This window comes from Lathamus discolor, chromosome 2 (assembly GCF_037157495.1).
Source record: "Lathamus discolor isolate bLatDis1 chromosome 2, bLatDis1.hap1, whole genome shotgun sequence".
Lineage (NCBI taxonomy): Eukaryota > Metazoa > Chordata > Aves > Psittaciformes > Psittacidae > Lathamus > Lathamus discolor.
In genome coordinates, this window is record NC_088885.1 from 66,670,016 (window position 1) to 66,692,086 (window position 22,071).

General features: G+C 39.3%; 1 long non-coding RNA gene across 3 annotated transcripts in view; it reads left to right on the forward strand.

The window, feature by feature from the left end:
* The window catches only part of LOC136008283 (uncharacterized), a 46,487-nt gene extending 36,381 nt beyond the window's left edge, over nt 1–10,106 (forward strand). The window contains exons 3-6 of one of the 3 annotated variants that reach the window (XR_010610041.1): nt 5,128–5,222; nt 5,448–5,580; nt 8,484–8,622; nt 9,986–10,106. This is a non-coding gene — a long non-coding RNA (uncharacterized LOC136008283). Of the gene's footprint in view, nt 1–5,127; nt 5,223–5,447; nt 5,581–8,483; nt 9,021–9,985 lie in introns of those variants that run through there. The other 2 variants (XR_010610040.1, XR_010610042.1) reach the window with 2 other exon arrangements.
* The last annotated feature ends 11,965 nt before the right edge of the window (nt 10,107–22,071 follow it).

Sequence of the window (22,071 nt, forward strand, 5' to 3'; positions counted from 1 at the left end):
CCTTGGTTTCTGCTCTTCGATGGGGCCCAGATCTCGTGACTGGCACAGACACTAACAAAAACGGTGGCAAGGACAAGTTGTCAAAAATGAATACTGGTGCCTGGTACTTGAGTGGGGCACGTGACCAATGAACGTGCCTTTCCTCTGTATCCAAAGGGCTGAAGAGGATGTAACTGAACCATTTTCCCAGCGTAAAGATAGAGTTCAGTGGCATATCTCAAGGGATCATGCTAAATTGATATTGTGGAAGATAATTAAGTCGTGTGGCAGTTTATCACAGTACATGGCTGAATAATCAGTGACTTTAAAGGCCTTTAAATCATGGGTTTGTAGCTTTACTGTATTTATGAACTGTAAGGAACTCCTGTGGATTTTGCTTGGCTGTTAGATTCTGTGGAAAAGAAGTCGATTTCTGCTTGGTTGAGTGATGCCACCTTGTTAGAAATGATGAAATACTGACCTGGCCATGGGCAACCAACTCTGTTGCTTTCAAAACCCCATCTGGAGTTTCAGAGAGGGTTAAAAACTGTCAAAACACTTATGTGAATACCTTGATATGTCAATTCCATTCACAACTTCTCCTTGTCTTTGTCAGTTATTCCCTCTGCATTTTCCTCTCTTTAAGAAAATCTGGAAACATTGTCTGCAATTCTTGTATTATTCCTTCTCATATTATGTTGGTTCCTGCTAGTGGGAAAACAGAGCAGCAAAACCTTGTATCACAAGAGAGAGAAAGTGCTTCTGAGTCGGGTTGGTGGTTGTGTGGGGCAAGGCCAGAGCTGCTGGGAGATTTAGAGCACAAATTCCTGGGTGATGCTTGCTGCTTTTCGAACTACCCTTTCTGAGCATCATGTGAGAGACAAAACCTCTCAGGCACACCTCATTTTATTGCCACTGAATGATGTTTTCATTCTCTCTGTTGTCATATTGACTCAAACCCCTCAGCCACAAGTTAGGACTCAAAAGGAGTAACAAATTAACCCATGTAGTTAGTAAGGCACCTCCAGGATGTTTTTGATGTTTGACTTTGCAAAATCTCCATCTGATCTATGCTTTTTGCACCACTATTTTGTTCCTTCTTTTCTCTGTATCATCTTCTTGATACTTTTTAATTCCTGCCCTGGTCATGCACAGATGCAAATTTCTACCTTAGCTTCCAGACCTACATTAACGTGTGTCAAATTCATCCTGGTGACCTGGACCCTGGGAGCCCAGCGCATCGCAGTCTGCGAGAGCCTGGGACTGTCTGTGTTTGCCTTGAATGTCAATCTAAGACCTCGGAAATCTCTTGTTTTTTTTCAGAATGGCTTTTTTCCTAATTAATCTCCATACATGACCAGGTGTACGTACACATAGAAAGACAAGCACGGGCACATGTGTAATTAACACTTGCCTTCCTATGACTGTATTTTGTATGTGCAACTTACAGGCTGACATCCTGCTTACAGCTGTGTCTTTCTCACCAGGCTCATATATTACAACACCGGATAACTACAGATACCTTGTGTTGTTGGTTTTTAAATTCAGCCTATTATCATCTAGTTCCTGAAATGATAAATTTCAAAGTCTAATATTTTTCCTGTAAGAACAAGGAATCCTAGGGAAAAAAACGCTCAAATAGAACTTTGTTGCCCTTTTGCTATCTGTAAGTCAGTCTGTTGAAATCAATTGAACCTTGTCTGTTCAGTTCTTTCAAGATACAAGGCATTAAATGTGTTATTTGAAATTCATAAAATAAGTAAGTTTTATAACTTGGGACCCAGCTGCACCAGCATGAAAAAGCTGTTGTACTTTGCACATCCTGCTATCTATCACTCAAGCATATCTAAAAGCAAATTCGGTAATTGTCTCCTGCTTTCAAATAATACAGTTGAACTGTAAATTTTCAACATGCCAGATTTAGCAATTCACTAATAAGGCAATGTCAAGAGCTCCGTCTTTCAAACTCTCGGTTGCAGGAACGACATTGCTGTCAGAAATGCTTTGCACGTGCTCTTAGTCCTGCCACTCCCATCTGTGTACGTGTAAAGATTAGATTTGAAAAATACCTTGTTAAAAGCAAGGTTTCTAAGGTCTGAGCATCAAGCATGTATAAAGTAGGAAATGGCAAGATTGAGGCAGCCTTTTACAGGTTTAATTTGCTTCCCACACCTCTTCTGCTGATAAATATACATCCTTGTGCAGTCTTTAAAGATATAATCAATTATTCTTTTTCCCCTAAGTTTTCTCTGGGAGTTAATTAGGGTTGTCTAGTGAAGGAGATTCATAAAAAAGAGGTATCCTACCTAAAAACTTCGGGAGGCATGCAAGTCCATAGAAAAAAATGAATCTTTTAATGAACTACAGAACTAATACAAACTGTTTTCCCATAGTTTCCAGCCTTTCACTCCTTAAACCCCCTTTCCCTGCTTCTTCTTCCATAACTTCTCTGTCCAAGCAAATGGCTGGTGTGTCTGAGCCCATTCTGAGTCCTTACCTTTACCCAAGTGTGCACAGTTTGAAGAGTGTTAATTATCTTTGACATCACTGACCTTCTGTGAAATTGGGCTGAAACTGCCCAGCAGGTTCACACATTGTCAAGGCAGGTGAACAGATGGATGGAGAGAGAGTTTGACTAACCTCGGGTTTATTGTTTTTCAGTCATCTGTGAGAGATAAACATGATACCAAGTAACTTGATCTTACTTGTGCCACAGATTCCTGTGATGTGATTTAAGTCATTTAAGCCAAATTTTTCACAGATATTTGCAAATTTTACTTTTAATTTTCTGAGCACCTTGTTTAAGTAGACTGATGTGTGAAAGCGCTACAGCATTTATGGCTGCATTTGAAATCTATGCCATTGAGTAATATTAAGTAGGGACAAAACACCAGGCCTGAAAATCTTAAACTGGGCCAAAACATGCTGGTGATTCACCAGGATGCTGTAGGGATGACTGCCAGCAATAACCCTTGGGAAAATTTATAATGATCCTCTTACTGGGTTTTGGCTGGTGATGTTAACAGACCTTTAGAGCTTTATGCTAAGCAAGAAGAAAGCAGTCTCTTGAATGGCTGCTCACTCATTCAGCTCTATCTGGCCATGTACCAAATGAGGTATGTTCCTAAAAGAAAGATAATTTGTCATCATGGGCTACGATTGTACCATTTTGAACACAAGGAATTATTTCCCACGGGCATGATATAAAAGGAAGAGAGGAGAAGCAGGAGGTTGAACAACCTTAATTCAATGCAGAAGTATTTATTTCACAGCTTAAACAAAAGTTCTCAACTGAAGAACATTGTTCTCACATAGAATATGCTTATGAACAAATATAACATTAATATTTTTCAAAAGCTTCTTTCTTGTGGCCCCTATGATTACAGACTCCCAGCAAGTGATCTACATGTAACTGCAAAGCAGAGCAAATTTTGGAAGGCAGCTTGGTACCCATCAGGGCTGGAGAGAAAGGAGGGAGCAGGAAGAGGAAACCATGCTCTAGTATGTCACTTGTCTGCCAAAAACCAGACCCTGACATTTGGTACAGAGGGAAAGTGAAGCAGAAGGGAATGTAATTCTAATAAAATTATATCCCTAGCACACAATCTTCTTCCTGAAAAATGCAGCCTGAGATTTCTGTGTTGGAGTACAAACTTTACCCGAACTGCTAAAGAAAATGGGCCCCTACCTTATCACAGAGAAAAGACATATTCTCCTGTCTCACCATCCAGACCATACCAGAAGCATTTCCATCCTCAGATGCTTGCTTGTTCTCCAGTTTGTCTCTTTTTCACTGTGGCTCTGACGCTGGCCAGAGCACTGTTGTTTGGGGTTTGTTGTTTTTTTTAAGTTAAAAAATAGTAAGAAAAAGAAATATAATGGGGTAGTTCATTCACTGTGGGATGTCCATAAATACAAGATGTGCCAGCAACTTCTGAAATGAAAAAATACAAAAGGATTGCAGAATTATGGTTCTGTCCTCCAGAACTGAGAAACACATTTTGGAGATGAATAGAGAAATCTCAGCTTTAAAAAATGAGCCCTTATGTTGTGCTGGCAACCTTGTTAACGAAGACAAATATATTTATTGTTTGCTGTCTAACTGACAATAACACCCAATATTAAGAAAAAATTAATGCCAGCTGAGTCCAGCACATTTGGAGACAGCTAAAAGAGTATGATACTTCCTAACTTTTTCATTTACTGTAGGGCTAGACTTGAATATTTACACAACAATTGAGTCCCAGTTTCTTCCATGGCAGCCTCAAAATTCACTGATCCTATTGTCTGCATGCTTCCATGGTACAGATGATAACCAGGATTACATGGATGTCTAATGACTTTGGTAAGATTTGATGTAGTTTGGTGATCTACTCAGAGAAACCGGACCATCAAGTTCCCCAGTGCACTAGTGAGGCAGGATAATTAATTCCTATTAAAATCAGCAAATTGAAAATGAAAGTGGAATGGTGATTTGCAGATTTCCTTTTAGCAAGCCACAAGTACATCTATGTGGTCCTTCCTGTGAATCTTTTTCACCATACCTGGAACAGCTGGAAAAAGCAGACACACGCAAGGATCATACGACTACTTCATGTCAGCTTAGAGAAGGAAACAGAGGTAAATTTCACAGGCCCCAAAGAGTAAGGGAAAGAAAGCTCACAGGCTCACTCTTTGCCCTTCAGGGAGCAGAAATAATGGGGAGTGAGGAAGATTGACTGAAAGATTAGGATTTTATAAACTTTGTTACTAGTGTTTAAAAGAGTTACCAGCAAAGAACTTTCAATATAAATTTTAGATGGTGAGAATATCAGCAGTATGCAGGGCCAGATGAAACAAATCATCCATCAAACTGTAAAAAACCTATCTCCCCATCCTTTACCATTTTGGCAGTGTTTTCTTCCTTTCCCAGTTTATTCTGCCCTTGCATACTCTCTACTCAGCTGTAGAAATTTGCTCTTCCCCTGGTAAAAGACAGCATTGATCTAGCAGGCATCAGGGTGCAGGATAGCCCTACTATAAATGTACGTGCTTCTCCTGTGCATGGCAGAGGAGACTTTAACCTGGTAAGTGCTGGCTGCATTCTCTACACCTCTTCATACTTTCAGGCAGAGGTGAACAGGTCCATCTTTTTCCTTCATAATTCAGATCCGAAGCTGATGGAGTGAGAAAGAAAGTGAGCACAGAGGGCAAGACATGAACTCCACATTGATGACATCTAGAAGAACCACAACAGCTTTAAGGTAAATAATTTCCTTTCATGCTCACATGCCAGTTTACATCTGCACAAGCTAATGTTGTCTTCATGGTGGTACAAATAATGATGGTGCATCAGCCAGTCATTGCATTGTCACTCCTCTGAGCTGGCGGTGTGACTGATGGCAAACTTCAAAGTATATTTCTTTCAAAGGCCACTGTCCTAGATCATATGTCTGCCTTGCCAGTTTTTCATATTGACACTTTTCTAGGTAAGAGAGAAGATGCCCCTGAACTTTGAAGTCTGGTGAAATACATGCGCTAGGCAGCACACAATACAGAGAGACATTTGCGTCATCTGTTTTGGGCTCTGGAACAAGATAGCCAGGCTGTAATCTGAAAGAGGTGAGATCACTTCTGAAAGATTGTCTTATTGATATAGTAAGCAAGTTATTCTGCCTACAAGTAACTAATGTCTTTCCAGTTGATTGAGCATTTTGCTTGTGATTTTTTAATTTGCAGGGAGCGGTCCTGATTCCCAGGTGCAGTGATTTAAGTTGTGGATAGAGTACTTGATCATGATAGTGCCAGTTTATATCCTTGTATGAGGGCTGGATCAGAGGCTGTATGAGCCTCTATTTACTACAGCAAGTAGTAAATTACTGTAGCAAGTCTGTCAGCCAAAAGTGTCATGGCCAGTTGTAAGCTATAAGAATGATGCTTGCTTTGTCCCCCTTGTATGAAAAGGACATGGAAGAACACTGGATTTGATAGCACAGAACAGGATCTAGGACCAAAGTCGAATTCATCTGACTTAATAGCTGTTGCAACTGATTCAGTATCATTGGTCCGCTACTAAAGTTTTCATTGTGGAATATGATGCATGTTGAAAATGAGTCCTACCCAAAATCATTTTATCCAACCTCACTTAAATAATGTGGCAGTCCAAAGAGTAGTTCAGCACATGTAGTTTGAGCTTGGCATCTCTTGATTGGTGGCACACAGGAGAAAATACTACAGTAATATGGTGCTTGTAGAATGAGCAGTTAGTGAAGAAATGTGATCATTAAGGAATATGACAAAACCTGGGAAAGTAAATCGTGCAGGGCTGAACAAATGAATAGAGAGTGCACAAAGATTCCTAGCAGCATTTTTGGGAGATAAAGAGTAAGACTACCCAGGTGAGCTGAAGAAAGTTAATACTTAAAGATAACGTTAATGGTAGAAGATTTTGGGTTGTTCTTTCAGTTTCTCAAGTGTCAGAGATCCATGAGATACAGAAATGTATTTTAGTAACTCTATGTTTTAGAAAAGGATTTTATTGGTTTTTATTTTTTCTCTGTAACTTTGTTTCCAGTGTTTTAATGGGTATTTACATTTGGCTACAATGAACATGCATTTTCCACTTTAAAGAATACCTGGTTTAAGAGAGATCCTGGATGACTTTCACAGGAACAAGGCGTACTGATCATCCGCTGTACCCACAATTGCTTTTACACCTGGATGCAATATGCATTGAGGCCATACCATTCACCAAAGCAGTCTCAAGGCCACCTTAGACTGCCGTCACAACCGTCTGTTACCGTTAAACTATATCATTAAAACTAACCAGCTACACCATTAGGCTGCCACCATGGCAATCTAATGGATGTCAGCAAGTATTTTGTTTAGAGACAGTGACAGTCTGGTGATGCTCAGTTTCATAAGCTGCTGTATTTGGAATGACTATCTTTAAACTCATTTCATACCGACAACCAACAAGCCAAATTCTTCTCAGCTTCACCAGCACTTGCTCTTAGCAGCAGAAATCACAATGAGAATATGATTTTTTGTCATTGTACACAAATCCTGAATTTATTTGAGAGTCTCTGGCCTGGAATGTTTCTTGCTAAGCCTTGAGAAAGGGGTTGAGAGGCAGTATTGTGAAAAGCAAAGTTTTGAGGATAAATCTTCCCTCTAAGGTGTTAATCAGTGATCCTCTGACGAGGAGCAGTGAGTTGGAGGGAAGTTTCAATGACCAAGTGTCTGCAACCTGTCAGGACTGTAAAGAGAGAAACAAATCAAGTACTTGTGGATGGTATTCAATAGCACAAGGCACACGCAGCCCCCAAGGACATGAATATTCAAGGCATGTGTTTACACTGACCCAGAGCTCATGCAAGCTCTCAGTGAGATCCACACTTTGTATTTCACTGGTAATGCTTTGTATTTCAAGCTGAATACTAACTTCAAGAATCAGTAGAAAGTGAAGAGAAGTTCACGGAAAAATGATAATGGAAACAGTTTTGGGTAAAGAAACTTCATAGGAATTTTTAAGTTAAAAATGTATATGTTTGGTATGGCATTTGAAACTGCTGGTTTTACCCACACTTTACAAGTGAAAAAAAAAATCGTGAGTGCAGTGCTACATCTGTTTTATATATCTATATATGTGTGCATAAGTATGTACATGTGTGCATATACATATATACATAGTTATCAGTGTCACTGAAGAATCTGAAAACCCAGTATATGCTCCAGTGTATCAGGTGTATGAACTATGCAACATAATAGTTATGCGTAATCAGGGACAAATCCACTTGTTTTGTCATTCATGGGAAATAATTTCTGATAGTTGCACTAACAGGGGAACTATAGTTGAAAAAAAAAAATTTTCATTATAGTTTTCCATTTTATGTTGCCTTACCAAATAACTTAGTCTTCAATTCTCAAACCCATAGTAATAATGCACAAGGGCCTTTACTCCAATAGTTCTTATTTTGCTATCCTGGGTATTTCTATTCCTTCTAAATAAAGCTTTTTAGACCACGCTGACCAATAAAGCATCTATGCCTAAATGAGATGTTCTTCCCACTCCAACACACACACTCACACACACCCCCCCCACACACACCCTCCCCCCACTGTATTTCTTAGGAAGAAATATAAAAAGCCCCTGGCATATGGGGTTTTATGGTATATGCCTGAGCTTGAATTCTTGTTCCCTTTTGTACTTTGGAAGGTATAAACCAGCACTGCACATTTTTCACTAGCAAATGACTCCTACATCCCTGCTGTTCCGCTGCAATCCATCGGTTGCATGGGGTGCAGCACAAATGAACACACTTGTTATTGTCATAAATCCACTGTGCAGTTTGCCTTCTTTGTGTGATGTTCTCCAGGAGACCTGTATGTTCACTTCTAAGTAATGATCTACAGGCATAACATAGCTTTGATGGACTGCTGAATCCACACTGTGATTTCATTGTGTAATTGTTGATCCATGTTTTCCCACCATATGCAGCCCTACCTGTCTCTTTTTCCTCTAGCAGATGTAACTAATCACCAACACACCTGTAAGCAGTGTTTCCTAGAAGAGCTATCACATATTTCTTCTGTAATAAAAGAATCAGGCTGACTGACGATATGCATATGGATGTCACCTCCAATATAAATACTGCAGGAAAGGTGAGTATGGAGTGCTATGCTAAGCGAAGGAAACTGAAACATGGAAATATTAGTTGGGGAATATCTGGCAGAGAGACAGCATGGCAGAAAATTAGGTCTTATGGAAATTTACAGGTGAAACATGAGCCAGCAATGGGATGCCAAAACCAGGAAATGGTATTCTGGGGTATATTAACAAAAATGTCATATAGAACACATAGGAGATAATTACCATGCTCCACTCCTCCTTAAAGGGACTTCTACAGGAGGTAGGTGCTGGCTTTGGTGGGTGCTGGCTTTGGTGAGTGCTGGCTTAGGTCACTGACCTCTGAGGAGACTGTAAGAGAGAACAGCAGAAAGAAGAGGTTCAGAAAATAGGACCTATAAATGCAGGTTGAAACAACTGGCTGTCTTTGGTCTAGAAGCAAGAAAGTGAGATGTATGTCTTCTAACACAAGAAGCACTATAAAGGTTATAAAGAAGGGATCGATAAAACTGTTGCTGTGTAATTGTCAGTTCTGCTAAGGGAAATGGCAAAATGAAATTAGTTTAATTTGCAACAAAAGAGAATCCAGATTTACTTTTTTGGGGTTTGTTTTTGGTTTAGAAAGTGCATTGATTTGGGTTGAAAATTTAAAGAACTATCCTATAAACTTCTTCAACAGCCTTCCAGTAGGAGTAATGATGATAAAATGGTAAAGCTCACTATTTTTAAGGTGGACTTTAAATAAACTCTATAGAGCATACAAATCTAAATAGAAAGATAAATGGATTTTGTAAAATCAGTACTCCAGTATGTACTGATACAGTTCACAATAAAGACTCAATAGTGCTTATAGTGGTCCTGTTCTGATTTGTCTTTAACTTTTTGGAATCATGAAGTAACATTTCCTTTTTGCTCTTTGTAAAGGTCAGGCAGCACTTCATATAGACTTGCCCACATTTCATCAGGGATATAGATGGTGAAATTTTACAACCAAGCAGTATTTCTGGACCTGCAGTATAGAGTTATAGCATTAGCCTTACATCTCTCCTTTGCCCTTTTGGTTGCTGCAATGTATTGCTATCCCACAGCATTTCAGCCAGATAAAATTGTTTTAGGGAACCAGATTCCAGGCTCCTTTATAGCACAATCCATTATCTATACTACAGGTGTGGCCTTTAACATTGCCAGCACATGCTATAGGGGAACCAAAGTCCAACTGGAAATCTGGGATGTTTCTGATAAAATAAAACATGGATGTTTTCTTCTACTTGCTGTCTAACCTACTTGCTAGCAGCAGTATCTGAAAGTATTGTCTCTAGCTGGCCCATACTGTAGCTATAAAAGACAATGAAAGCACTTAAAGCTGAGAGGTTGAGGCAAGAGCTTTGTGTGCCATAGATGAAGACACTGAAGGAAGGTGAAGGAATTTGTTGATCTTTGCAATCTGCTTCTGGGAGAGTGCCCAGTCAGGACATTACTTTGCTGGTACTCCAAACCCCACAGAGAAGGGACCATGGAAGAGCAGGTATGACAGCGGTTGCATGATTGTTTTGAGATAATTTAAATAATAGCTGCTTTGAAAGAGATGGTTGCTACCCAGCCCTTTGCTCCATGCCATGCTTTCTCTATGTTGCCTTGTGCTGCCCCTCACGTTCATGCACTCTCATGGAAGTGAGGTCAAGGGGCTGCTCTATCTGAAAACCCAGCAAGAAGCAATGGTTTCCCACCAGATCAACTTTTGCTCTCTCACACATCAAGTGCAAGTGCCAGTGGAAAGCTGGGAGCAGTAACATCTCCCAGAGTACCAGGGAAGGGTGAGATCAAATGTTTCAGCTGCTGTCTGCGCCTAGACTGGCTTAAAGATGCCATGAAATTGGTCTGCTGATTTGCCTTGGTTATTTGGATGAACATGGCAAATGCTTAAAGAAGCTTGAGCAGCTTCTGGTTCATCTGCAGGAAGAAAGCAGCCGTGTCTCCCTACAAGGTTAGGCAGCTCTTCCATGGAGCCCCCACAAGGCTTCAGAGCTGGGACAACTTGCTCATCTCCCAGAATGCAGCTCTGATGGGTACCATTTCCATGTGCTTCAGGTGGACACTTAGTTTATAAAATACATAGTACATACAGAAATGTGTATGTATAGCAATTGAAGGTACAATATACTTCTATGATTTCTCTTCCTAATTAACTTGTTCTACTTTACTAATACATAAATTCCTTATGCAATTTCTAGTTTTGGGGGGAGGTTATTTCTAGAGACGAAAGGTTCTCTTCTGAGTCATTGTTTTTGTCCCTGTTCTCACGTTTTGCTGAGAGAAAAGGGAAGAAAGGAAATTATAAACTGAATGGCCTCATGAAATTACAAATTATAAATGAGGAATCTGATCTGAAGTGTGTGACAGGACATCTTGCCACGCTGCTTTCTCAGTCTTTTACTGTTTTGTAAGTAACATCTCCTTTCCTAGGCAAGAAAACAGAAGTGACGCTCTATGACTTGTCATTTTATGAAATGGCTGAGTACCTTATTAAGTTCCGGTGGAACATTAAGTAGTGTGGCAGGTGAATTCCTAGTTCTGCTGTAATGTATTCTCTTCCTTTTTCGTCTTAAGTTGTGCAGGAAGCCTTTAAACCACCATGACTAATAAGGAATTTTCTAAAGAAAATTGCTCTTTACATGTTATTCTTTGTAAATAGGTGTAGTATTCTGCTAGTCTGGTATGAATGCTTGCTTTTTGGCATTGCTACAGAGCAAGGTGAGCAGCCTGCCCTGCCGTATGCACAGCTCTGGCCTCCAGGCAGCTTTGTAGATTTATACATCGCTCGTTCCTTCCCTGTGTTTCTATTACAGTGACATAGGTTGAGACTTCTTACACTTGAATGCAAGAAAAATAAGTCTGCCTCCAGTCTTCCTCCTTTCCCAAAACCAAGGCTTCCTCAAGTAACTGAAAATGGATGGTTTTCAAAGGCAAGGCTTCAAGCTGAAGACAGGTTGTATGCCTGGGCTTTAAGAATTATCATATGTTTCTTGATGAGGGGTTGGAAACTTCTCTTTGATGGAATTTTGTGCATCTCCAAATATAATATAGGTACCAAAAAAGCCGATTTTGAAACTTCCATTAAAATAAGTAAAAGATGAATGCTATTTGCATACATATTGAAACGAATGTATTGCTCCAGGACCAAACTCACTTGCACAGGGAAGATAGATGCAATGTTGTAACTACCTGAATGCAGTGATGTGCAATGCATCTATCTGGAAAATATACTTTTTATTTTAAGAGTGAAATGCCAGCCTGTTCTTTGTAATCAAATTCTGTCCCTTAGACTTCACCTATCCTGAATTTTGAGGTTTGTATATGCATGCACAAAGTCCAAATACAATTCAGTTAAAAGTGCTGAATGTTACCTCTTTGGGGGTTATGTGAGTGTCTCATCTTTTTGATCAGTAACAATACCTACTTGATGTTTTTCCTTGGACTTGGAAAATATCAGTTAAGGTAAGCACAAAGAGTATTCTTTCTTTATTGCCATTTTTTACTTCTTCCATCTCCATTTGTACACACAGGTGAAGGTTAAAATCCTGTAGGTTTTAAAGCTCAAGGTGATGTAAGTAAGCTTGCAGAACATGGGTATCTGACTTCATTGTGTCACAGAAATGCCGGTTGAAGGCATCTCTGGGAGTCCCCTCCAAGCAGAACTATTGCCAGCTATGGCCTTGCCTGACCAAGTCCTTTAAAACCTCCAATGATAGAGGTTCCACCATGTGTCTGTATTTTCCTTAATGCCCAGCCCAAACCCACGTGGCAATTGCCTCTTACTACATTGTCTGTAACTACCAAGAAGAGTTCGGTTTGGCTCCATCATCTTTCTAACTGCACTTCAAGTTGTCTTCAGCTGCTGTTCCTTATGTTCATTTAGATTATCTCTGTAACTATCAGAGAAAGCTTTAAATCTTTTCTGTCTGCACTAGAGCTGTGCTATCTCTCTCTGCTAGCCAGCACTTAACACAGCTGCAGTCTGCAAACTGGTAAATTAAATATTAGCCTGGACATTGAATAACTTAGCACAGGGAACTGCCTGTATTGGGGAGGTTTGGGACTGACTGCACACCTTCCACAGCATGCTAACTACTAAAGAAACAAATAGACACATGAAATTCCTGATCTTAAATATTTGCTAATTTGGAGACAGATTGTGGTTTGCTTTGGCAAATAACCAAGCCTGAGCAGTAGTAGAAAATTTCCTTGCACCCTCCTTGCACAAAAGTGAGCTTTTCCAGCTCTAAATAAGACTCTGATCCAGCGTTTGCAAAGAGGTTTTGATCAGAAGAGCTGGATCCTTGCTTCAATAGTTTTGACTCGACTTAGGTGCCTGAGCTGAGTGTTTAAAAGTTTGTCAGTCTTTTCATAGACACTGGAGTGGGCTTTACACCAAGAGAGGAACATTGATTTTCTCAGAGGACAATAACTTAATATTAGTGCTCTTGAAAATGTTGTGGGGACTATGGTCATGTTCAAATTCACAGTTTAGCATCACCTTAGAAACACCCTCAGAAACAGTTTAGCATCAGCCCAGAGCTAGAAATTAACTGTTACAGGAAACAGGTAGTATACAAAAAGAATGCCAGCTGGACACAACAGCATTGATAGGGCAGAGCAGTAAATTTAGCACATCACATGACACAGTCTGTTTAGAAACGTATTTTCAGAAAAATACTTTTCCACCTGCCTTGCAACTGCTTTTCTAAGGGGAGGGCAAGGATTGTGTAGATGCTGTAGGTATGGGATCATATGTTGCAGCTTGTAATTTTGTTAACCTTCAGCTCTATTCTTCAGCGGGAATCTTTGCAAAACATTAAATCTGGATGAATAAAGAGGTATAAATGTCTGGCAGCTCAAGCCTGAACCTAAAGAATCTAAACTGCATTTATTTCAGGATCAGTGCCTCCCCACTGGAGCTCTGGGTTTCACTGTAGAAGTTTTGAGCACATTTCATTGTCACCACAAAGCTGTAATCCTCCTGCTTTTTATTTTAAGGGAAATCAGTTGTGACTTCCTTTAAAAAAAATCTGACAGATTGGTTTTTATAGCTGGAGAAGCAGACTGTCTTCTTTGCCTTGAGGTTGTGAAGACAGAATAATTTTACACTAGATTACAAAAGAAAAATGAAAATTGCTTCTTCTAGCTCTTCTCTTTGTAAACCCATCTAAAGGAATATTTCCCTTCCATTCTCAGTAACATACACACACACATATATTTATATGTACAGTTAAAAGTTAAAGTCATCTTGTCCTGTCAGTTTTCTTTGTTCAGCTTTCAAACCTTTCACATTACTAACAATCTTTTATCTGCCTGTACGGTGCTTTGTTACCACGGGGGTGGGCGTTCCAAAAAATTGTGGCCCTATCAGTTCAGGGAACATCGCTTGTTATGACTGGGCTTTGCTCTATCTTTAGAAATTCACCTACATTCTACGCAACAAAAATTTGCTTTGCAAGCAAATAAAAAACGTCCACCAAAACACAAACTACGTCTGTGTCAGAAATAAAACCTTTGTTCTCTCTGGCTTTCGTAACCCTGAGAGAAATAAGAAGTGTTAGATTCAGATACAAAAATAAAGCAAGTCCCCAAATTCATACATGCTGTTTCCACGCTTACATTAAGATATATGTGTTTATTATGAGACCCCTATTCAGTTCACTAAAATATGTTTAATTTCCTGGTCAAAGGGTTTCTTCTGCTACTTTATTCTGAATGTGTAGCTCTTCAGATTAGATTTCTGTTCATTTGCAGTAACAATTGTAGGATTAGACTTCCAGGCAACTGTATCATAGAATGGTTATGAATAGAGAATATAATTAAGTAATTTATAAGCAAAAATTGGGAAAATGAAAGAACCTTACTAAGACAAGAAAAAAAGAGCAGTTATCCCATCTCCTCTCCTTTTTTTAGATTAGACTTGTGCTCTTAAGGATCCTGTGCTGCTTCTCATAAAAACAGAAGTTGATTTTACTGGCCAAATTCCAACTGCAATTTGCCTAACTAATTGCTGCTTGCATTCTTAATTGGGAAAAGCATTCCTGAGTTTCCAGTCTTATCTAATTTACTGTTATGGTGTCCTTAATTCAGTATAAACCAGGGATATCATTCACCACGAGGTGATTGATCTTTGAATGTACGTGATGATACACTTACATATGCTACGCGGTCGCATGTAGCTTGCAGCGTAATATCATAGTTATTGCCTCTGAATACCCTAGCAAAGTAATGCTCCCCTCCTATGACTAGATTTGATCCATTCTGTGGAAACCATCCTAAGCAAAACCCTCTTTTCCATGTGCATGCAAGTGCATGCAGATAAGAGACAAGTTAAACCCTTTATTTCTAGATCAGCAGCAGTGATGAATTGCCAGGGATGCCTGGGTTACCCAGAGCCCTCCCATCTCTTTGTGCAGTGCTGCAGAGCTTGATCTTCTGAGGAGGAGAGACAGATGGCACCCGGGTGCTCAGTACTGCAAAGTAAGCTTTCTGGTCTCCTCTTAATCAGCAGTGGAGCAAGCTCTGCTGATGTTTCGTGCATCTCCTCCTCTTCTTCTTTCAGTCTTTCTAAGAGCCTGGCATGGAAATAATAGAATCTGCACTTGTTAAGCATACCAGCCTGCTGACCCGAAAATGAAATTCTCTCACTGTTTGTTAAATTCAATCAAGCTACTTGAAAGTTGATGCTACCAATTACTCCTGTAGCTCTCTTTACTTTGTTAAGCATACCAGCCTGCTGACCCGAAAATGAAATTCTCTCACTGTTTGTTAAATTCAATCAAGCTACTTGAAAGTTGATGCTACCAATTACTCCTGTAGCTCTCTTTACTTACTAGGTTTGATACCTTTGTGTATGTGAAATGCACAAGTGTCAGCAGACATGTTAGTGTGATAGTTCAGTACAGAAACACAATTTCAGAAATTACAGTTATGCATTTAGAAATGTGATTTTTTAAATGGCCAAAGTTCTTAAGTTAGGCAGCTAGTCATAGGAAACGTGACAGGAGAGTGCAATGAAGAGACCTAACTGGCTGCTTGTGGCACCAGCAACTGCTGCTGCTGCTGCTGCTCTTTGCCTAAATCAGGGGAACTCTGAGGCAACACAGATTTTTACAGGTCATTTCTGAGTAGTGAGGGTACACAGCTGAGAAAGTATCTGTGTTTTAATGAAAGCTTAGCCACTGATTTGTATTTTGAGTTCAGGAAACATTCTATCTGTGCCTCAGTTCTTTTTCTGTGAAATTGGGGTAAAAATACAGTTCCTCTTTCAAAAAGACACTATATAATACTTTTTGGCAGTGTTTCCATGGCAGATCTGACCTAATGTCCTTTTTTTCCAGACTTGCTACTTGCAAAGAGTACAACTGTAGTATCAAGGGCAATGCTTAGGTTGCAGTGTAGATATGTCAAAGCTTTCAGATCCCTGACAAGAGAGGTGCTGCAGTACTAAGTATTGTTAATCTCTCAGGTGAATCACCCTTTCTCCTCTTCATATATTGCTGCTTTATGAATTGCCTGCTCCTGTAAGGCAGTGCTGTGATATCCTTCCTTCCAATTCCCCACTCTCACCTCTGTTTTGGTGCCCCCTAATTAGCATGTTTTATTGTCACTGTAGAGAGAGTAACACTGACCTTTTCTATTCTGCTCTGTGTTCTTTGTCTCTTCCTCACTTCATTTACTTTAGCAATAAAATGCTATGACTCAAGACAAGAGTTATTTACAACATCTGTTTGAAGGCAGTCTGACAAGGCATGGGTAAATATAGAACTGGCAAAGTACCCCACACAGATCCATAAGTGACTGCTTTACAGGCTTTGAAGTCAGGCCCATTCTTTCAAAACTGGGTATTTTCCATGGTGTAATTAGGTCTGACTGTCAGCAAGAATCAAAAAAGTGTTTTCATTTTGACATATTGCTTGAGGTTATTCCATGTCAGATGTGATAAATTCATGGTACACTGTATTCTCTGTGATGTGGTAAGTTGCATAACAGAATCTACATTTGTTTAACACCAAATTCAAACAAATAATGTTTGTTTTGCTAATTTCAATAAATTAGGAGGACCATGATACCTCTGTGGGCTTTTCTTCTGAACATATCTTACTCTTTTTTTTTCCGTAAGAATCCCATTCAAGTGGGTTTTCAGTAAATGGCAACCTGTACGTGGAGCTTTTAATTTGCCACAAGTAAGATTTTATAGGCAAGGTGCTGACTTGGTCACACACCAGGACTCAGCATGTGCTGATATCCTGTGTATTTAATGGTGAACAAACGATCAGCACACAAAACTTTACTTTCAACAAGCATAGTATTTCATTATATGTGGGAACTTCACTTTCATTAATCCATTGCCTCTATTTTTCACGCTGATGACAAACAAAAGCAGACGTAGTGGCCGTACTTAACAGGAGCCTACAAGAAATCTGGAGAGGGACTCTTTATTAGGGATGTAGTGATAGGATCAGTTTTAAACTGAAAGAGGGGAGATTTAGATTAGATGTTAGGGAGACATTCTTCACTATGAGTGCAGTGAGTCACTGGAACAGGTTGCCCCCAGAAGCTGTGGCTGCTCTATTCCTGGCTGTGCTCAAGGCCCAGTTGGATGGAGCTTTGAGTAACCTGGTCTGGTGGAAGGTGTGCCTGCCCATGGCAGGGGGGTTAGAACCAGATGATCGTTAAGGTCCCTTCCAGCCTAAACCATTCAGTGATTCTATGACTAAACAAATATATTTGCAATGTATTCAGGCAAACTTTTCCCATATGAAAAATTGCTACAATGTAACTTATCCCTGGAGTGCATGTAAAGTACTATCAATGAGGTGGTTATTTCAGTAATAGCTCTGTATTTCCTTAGCAATGCTCCATAACTACATTGCCATAGCCGAAATTACAGTCTGGTTCAGAAACAGGAATAGAAACATATACTTGAAAGGCTGAAAAAGTATCTTAATATATGTTCTTAATCCTCTCATGAGCTCAACTCTAAACACTTAATTAACACTAGCTTTGATATTACTTTCTTGAACTTACAGAAAGGGGGACAAGATTAAAAATACATCTGTTTTTCTTTAAAGAAACCTGAATAAAACCAAAATGCTTTGGGTCAGCTTTGCAGCTTGTGAAAAATCAATGTTGCTTCAATTACTCCGTTGACTTCAATGTACTGATGTTGATTTACAGTAGTGGGGAGCTAAACAGTGATTAATAACAAGAGTACCTTGGACTTGGATAGCACTTTCTATCTTGAGATTCCTAATTGCTTGTCAAACCCTCTCGCTGTCTTACAGTTTGTGAAGATGAAATATTGTATTCAGGACCTCATAAACACTTTTAGTTCAAAACAGTTGCAGGTTTATTCAGGTGAATGTCTTATTAACAAGTCTTACTTTATTTTCTTATTTTTATGTACATGATATAAGCAAGAGAATTGCCTGGAAGCAGTTGAAGTTGTTTGTGAACAGCCCTTTCAAGCAGTGTAAAACCTTTTTAAAACTCAAACACAGCTTTCAATCCTGCTGTCATGTTTCAGACAAGATGAGTAACTGTCTTAGGCCTAAAACCTTGGCAAGCTACCATACAGACTATCATCCCTTGAGATGATCCAGGTTACTTATACTGCTCACTCTGTGTTCCCTTCAGTTTGCTGCATAATACAAAAATATCTCAGCCATTTCTTTCCTCAAACAGAATTTTTTCTTGCCCCCATTAAGCTTTTGTTAATAATTTTTTTGGGGGAAAGGAAGCTCTGTATCACTTCACTCATTCCGTAGCAATTTTTTGCATGAACTATAATGTATTGCAGACTCCAGTTCAACTTTCCATGGCTATTCTAAGGAAAGAGCAAATAAAGATGATCCTCTGTTAAGGCCTGTGTAGAGAATATGCATAATTACAGTTGTTATGATAGGTGTACAAATCCTCCAGCTAACATCATTAAAGCTTCCAAAGGATTCCCTATGGAAAGCAGAAGCTGGCCAGGATGCTTGTCTGTTGATGCCCTGCACCTGATCAGCACAGTCTGTCCTCACCATACGGAGGGGCATGGAGTTGCAGCATGCCAGATTCCAGATAATATATTTTCCTCTAATATATAATTTCCTATGTTGTTGTAGTCCTTTAAGTTTTAGTTAATTCTGCTTTATTTAACTTTGGTGAAGAGACAAAAGCCATAAAAGATTCATTGGAATGCTAACTAAAAATGTTTAGAATAAAACAAGATTTTGTTCAATAAACTGTTTGCAAGATGGAAGCACAAAACTCCATACTCAAAATCCTCACTCTCTGTTCAATAATTGTTTGCCATGAGTATGAATGATACAGATCTTCCAAAGTCGTAATTGCACATGTAATGGTATGTAAATAGTAGTTACTTATACATCTGTTAGAGCACAGAAAATAATTTAGTGGAACTCCACATAACTTCCAATAAAATTACATCCATTTTAGTACCCCTATTTACAATTTGTTTCTTAACATTGGAACATTTTTGTCTTGTTTTGTAAATTAGTCTTCATGGATTAGCACAGCCATCTGGCTAAAGTGCTCTAGGAATCTGCTTTGCAGAGTGCACCCTATGATACTGTTTGATTATGGTTATTAGGTACTGCGGAATGCAGACTAATACCATCAGAAACTGGCATACCAGGGCTGGAACAGGCTTCAAAGGCTGTGACATTTGTGTTCTGGACCTTTCTTTAGATTTGCTCTGAAGAATATCTTTGGATTTATCATACCAATGTTTTGGAGAAGCACTGCTTCTGAATAGCTGTGGTTTTTAAGAACCTGGGGCGTAAGCCAGCTGCAAGTAGATGCTGAGATTATTCAGAGACTTATGGCAGACAGTACTGATCAGTCAGTCAGATGCTGAATGAAGCAGAGCTCTGTCAGATATTTGGCTCTGAATTATATTTTTAACTACAGAATGTGATACCAGGAGTAGCAGTACAAATGAAGAAAATAACCTCAGTAGAGGGATGGGGCAGTTAAAAGCTCTGCAGGAGAGGTACCGTGCAGAGGACAACTGTGGAAGGTTAAATCAGTGGATGCCAGCAAAAATAGGATGATTGGTCAGAAAGTAGCTTTATTTTGGGTAACATTACTGCACGATTTTAATAGCTTCCAGCTAGCTCAAGTAGAAAAAACTAACTATATAACTTTATAAAATGTAACATTATAGCATCTAGAAATAAAACACATGAAAAATACAGTATTGTGCATTTAGGTGTACTCAGACTGCATAAATTTATTCTTATAAATCAGGTAGCTAAATTAGAGGGACAGTCTTCGTAGATTACTAATGGAAAGAGAGAGGAAAGAAAGTGCTGGGAGTGGAAGGCTCCTTAAAGAGTAATTCAGAATCCAGTTTAAATACTACATTTGTCCTCATAAGGAATTCCTCTCTCTCTTTACTGACTATATAGGAAGCTGTAGGACATGAAAAAAACTTCTATGTTAGTCATTTAAAGTAAAGTACGTAAATACCCAGCAAAGAGTATAGAAAGACTTCAGAAAAATGGAGTCTGCAAACAAAAGGAGAAGAGAAACTGATAATTTGGGGAGGCAATTCAGGACCTAATAAAAGACCAAATTACAATGGGGCATAGGATGAAAATCTGAGCGTGCTTAACAGCTCAAGTGCAACAGGCAGGCTAAAATTAGTCCATGGCAAAATAACCAGAATCTGCTATTGATTCAGAGAAAACTCCAGGAACAAACTTGCCAGCAAAGTTTTCAAGTTGACAAGCAGGTATTCTTTATTGCGGCACTGGGAGACATGGGGGATAGCTCCTCCTAACGTGTGTCTCCCCAGTTGCCACACAAGCCGTACTTTTATAGTCACTGGGCATACATACATATTCATGAGGCTACATATTGATTACATCATTTTCCAGAAAGCTCCCCGCATGCGTACAGAATTGTGGTGGTGGTCTCTGAGGGTCGTTTACTTCTTCCAACAATCTTCATCACTTCTGGCAGCCTTTGAAGCATGTGCAGTAGATGCTCATGCCAGTTTAATTGGTTCGTTAGTACCAATCCTCTCCTCCTACTTATCAGTTAGTTTAGCTGTAGCCCATCCTGGACACCTGCCATTCCCAGGTGCTCCTTATCCCTGTGTCCTGTTCTTCTAGCCTGTTTTTCTTAAAACTATGTCAACTATAACGATTTATCTTGTACAAGAATTCTCAGTGTGTTCTCTAGCTGCACTCTATTTTTTTTCTATGTATCATGCGCCTCAGCAATTTTCCATTGCTACTGTTACAAAGCCATCAAACTTAACATTACTTAAAACTAATTCTAAAGGTTTATATACTCCATTTTGTGATTTTGTGCCCCCCTTGTCTCAAATTAAAACTAATTCTAAGGGTTTATATATTCCACTTTGTGATTTTGTGCCCCCCTTGTCTATCAAGAAATTATTTTGTCCAGAACAACAGCTGTAGAGAACAGACAATGCTCCGATAATACAGCTCTGCTAAAAGAAGTTTGAGGCAGGAAGACATAGGGAGGTCAAAGTAAGAGTGCAAAAAACCAGCACATGCTGTGGTAAATAACACAAGCTAAACTTGGCTTGCTAGTCATAACATAAGATAGAGGAACTTCAGTGAACTATATGACTTTGTAAATCTGGAAGTACTAGCAGAGCATGCTGGTGTACATAAAGCGAAACAGAATGACAACAGCACCTTTAGTTCAGAAAAAAAATGCCATTGTAGCAAAACCCAATACTTAAAGCCGAAGATGGAGACATGACAGTAAACAGGATACTTCTTCATCCATTGTAATTGGACAAAGATGTATAAGACAGTATAGCGCCCTCAAAAGTAATGGGGCACTGAAGTAAAGACTGACAGCAAAGAAACTGCTTTAAGCCCCTAATTCTGTCTCCATGAGGCATTTAATTTGCAATAGTATTTTATTTAAAGTACCCAATACTGACTTTAAAATTATAGCAAGTTCTTGCTCTCAGAAAGAGGCTGATCTCAGTTCAAGTTCAAAACAGAACAACTGAGGAAGAATTTACGGGTATCTTCCAAGGCAGAAGGAAGCTCTTCACAGAGCAGAGCTGAAAGGGTCGTGCTGGATGAGAGTCTGAGACCCCAGCAAAAGCCCATGGTAAAGGATATGCTAAAATAATGTTTGAAATGCTTTTTCCTGAGGGAGTGATGGGACAAATAGAGGAAATAACTTCTCACATTTAAAGAAGAGATGAAACGCTTCACTGAATTAATGCTTCAAATAGCAAAAAAATGCATAAACATATAAAAAGGAATACTTTCTACTGTTTACACAAGAAGAAATTCTAGATGAAATGATGCCAAATATTTTTTCTCCTTTCTGTATCTACAGGGTTCTGTCAGAATCTGTTAGCAAAGGAGTGCATATTAGCATATGCTTAAATACCTGTTTTATGTTTGCCACACATTGCCACATTTGTTTTGTTTGGCATG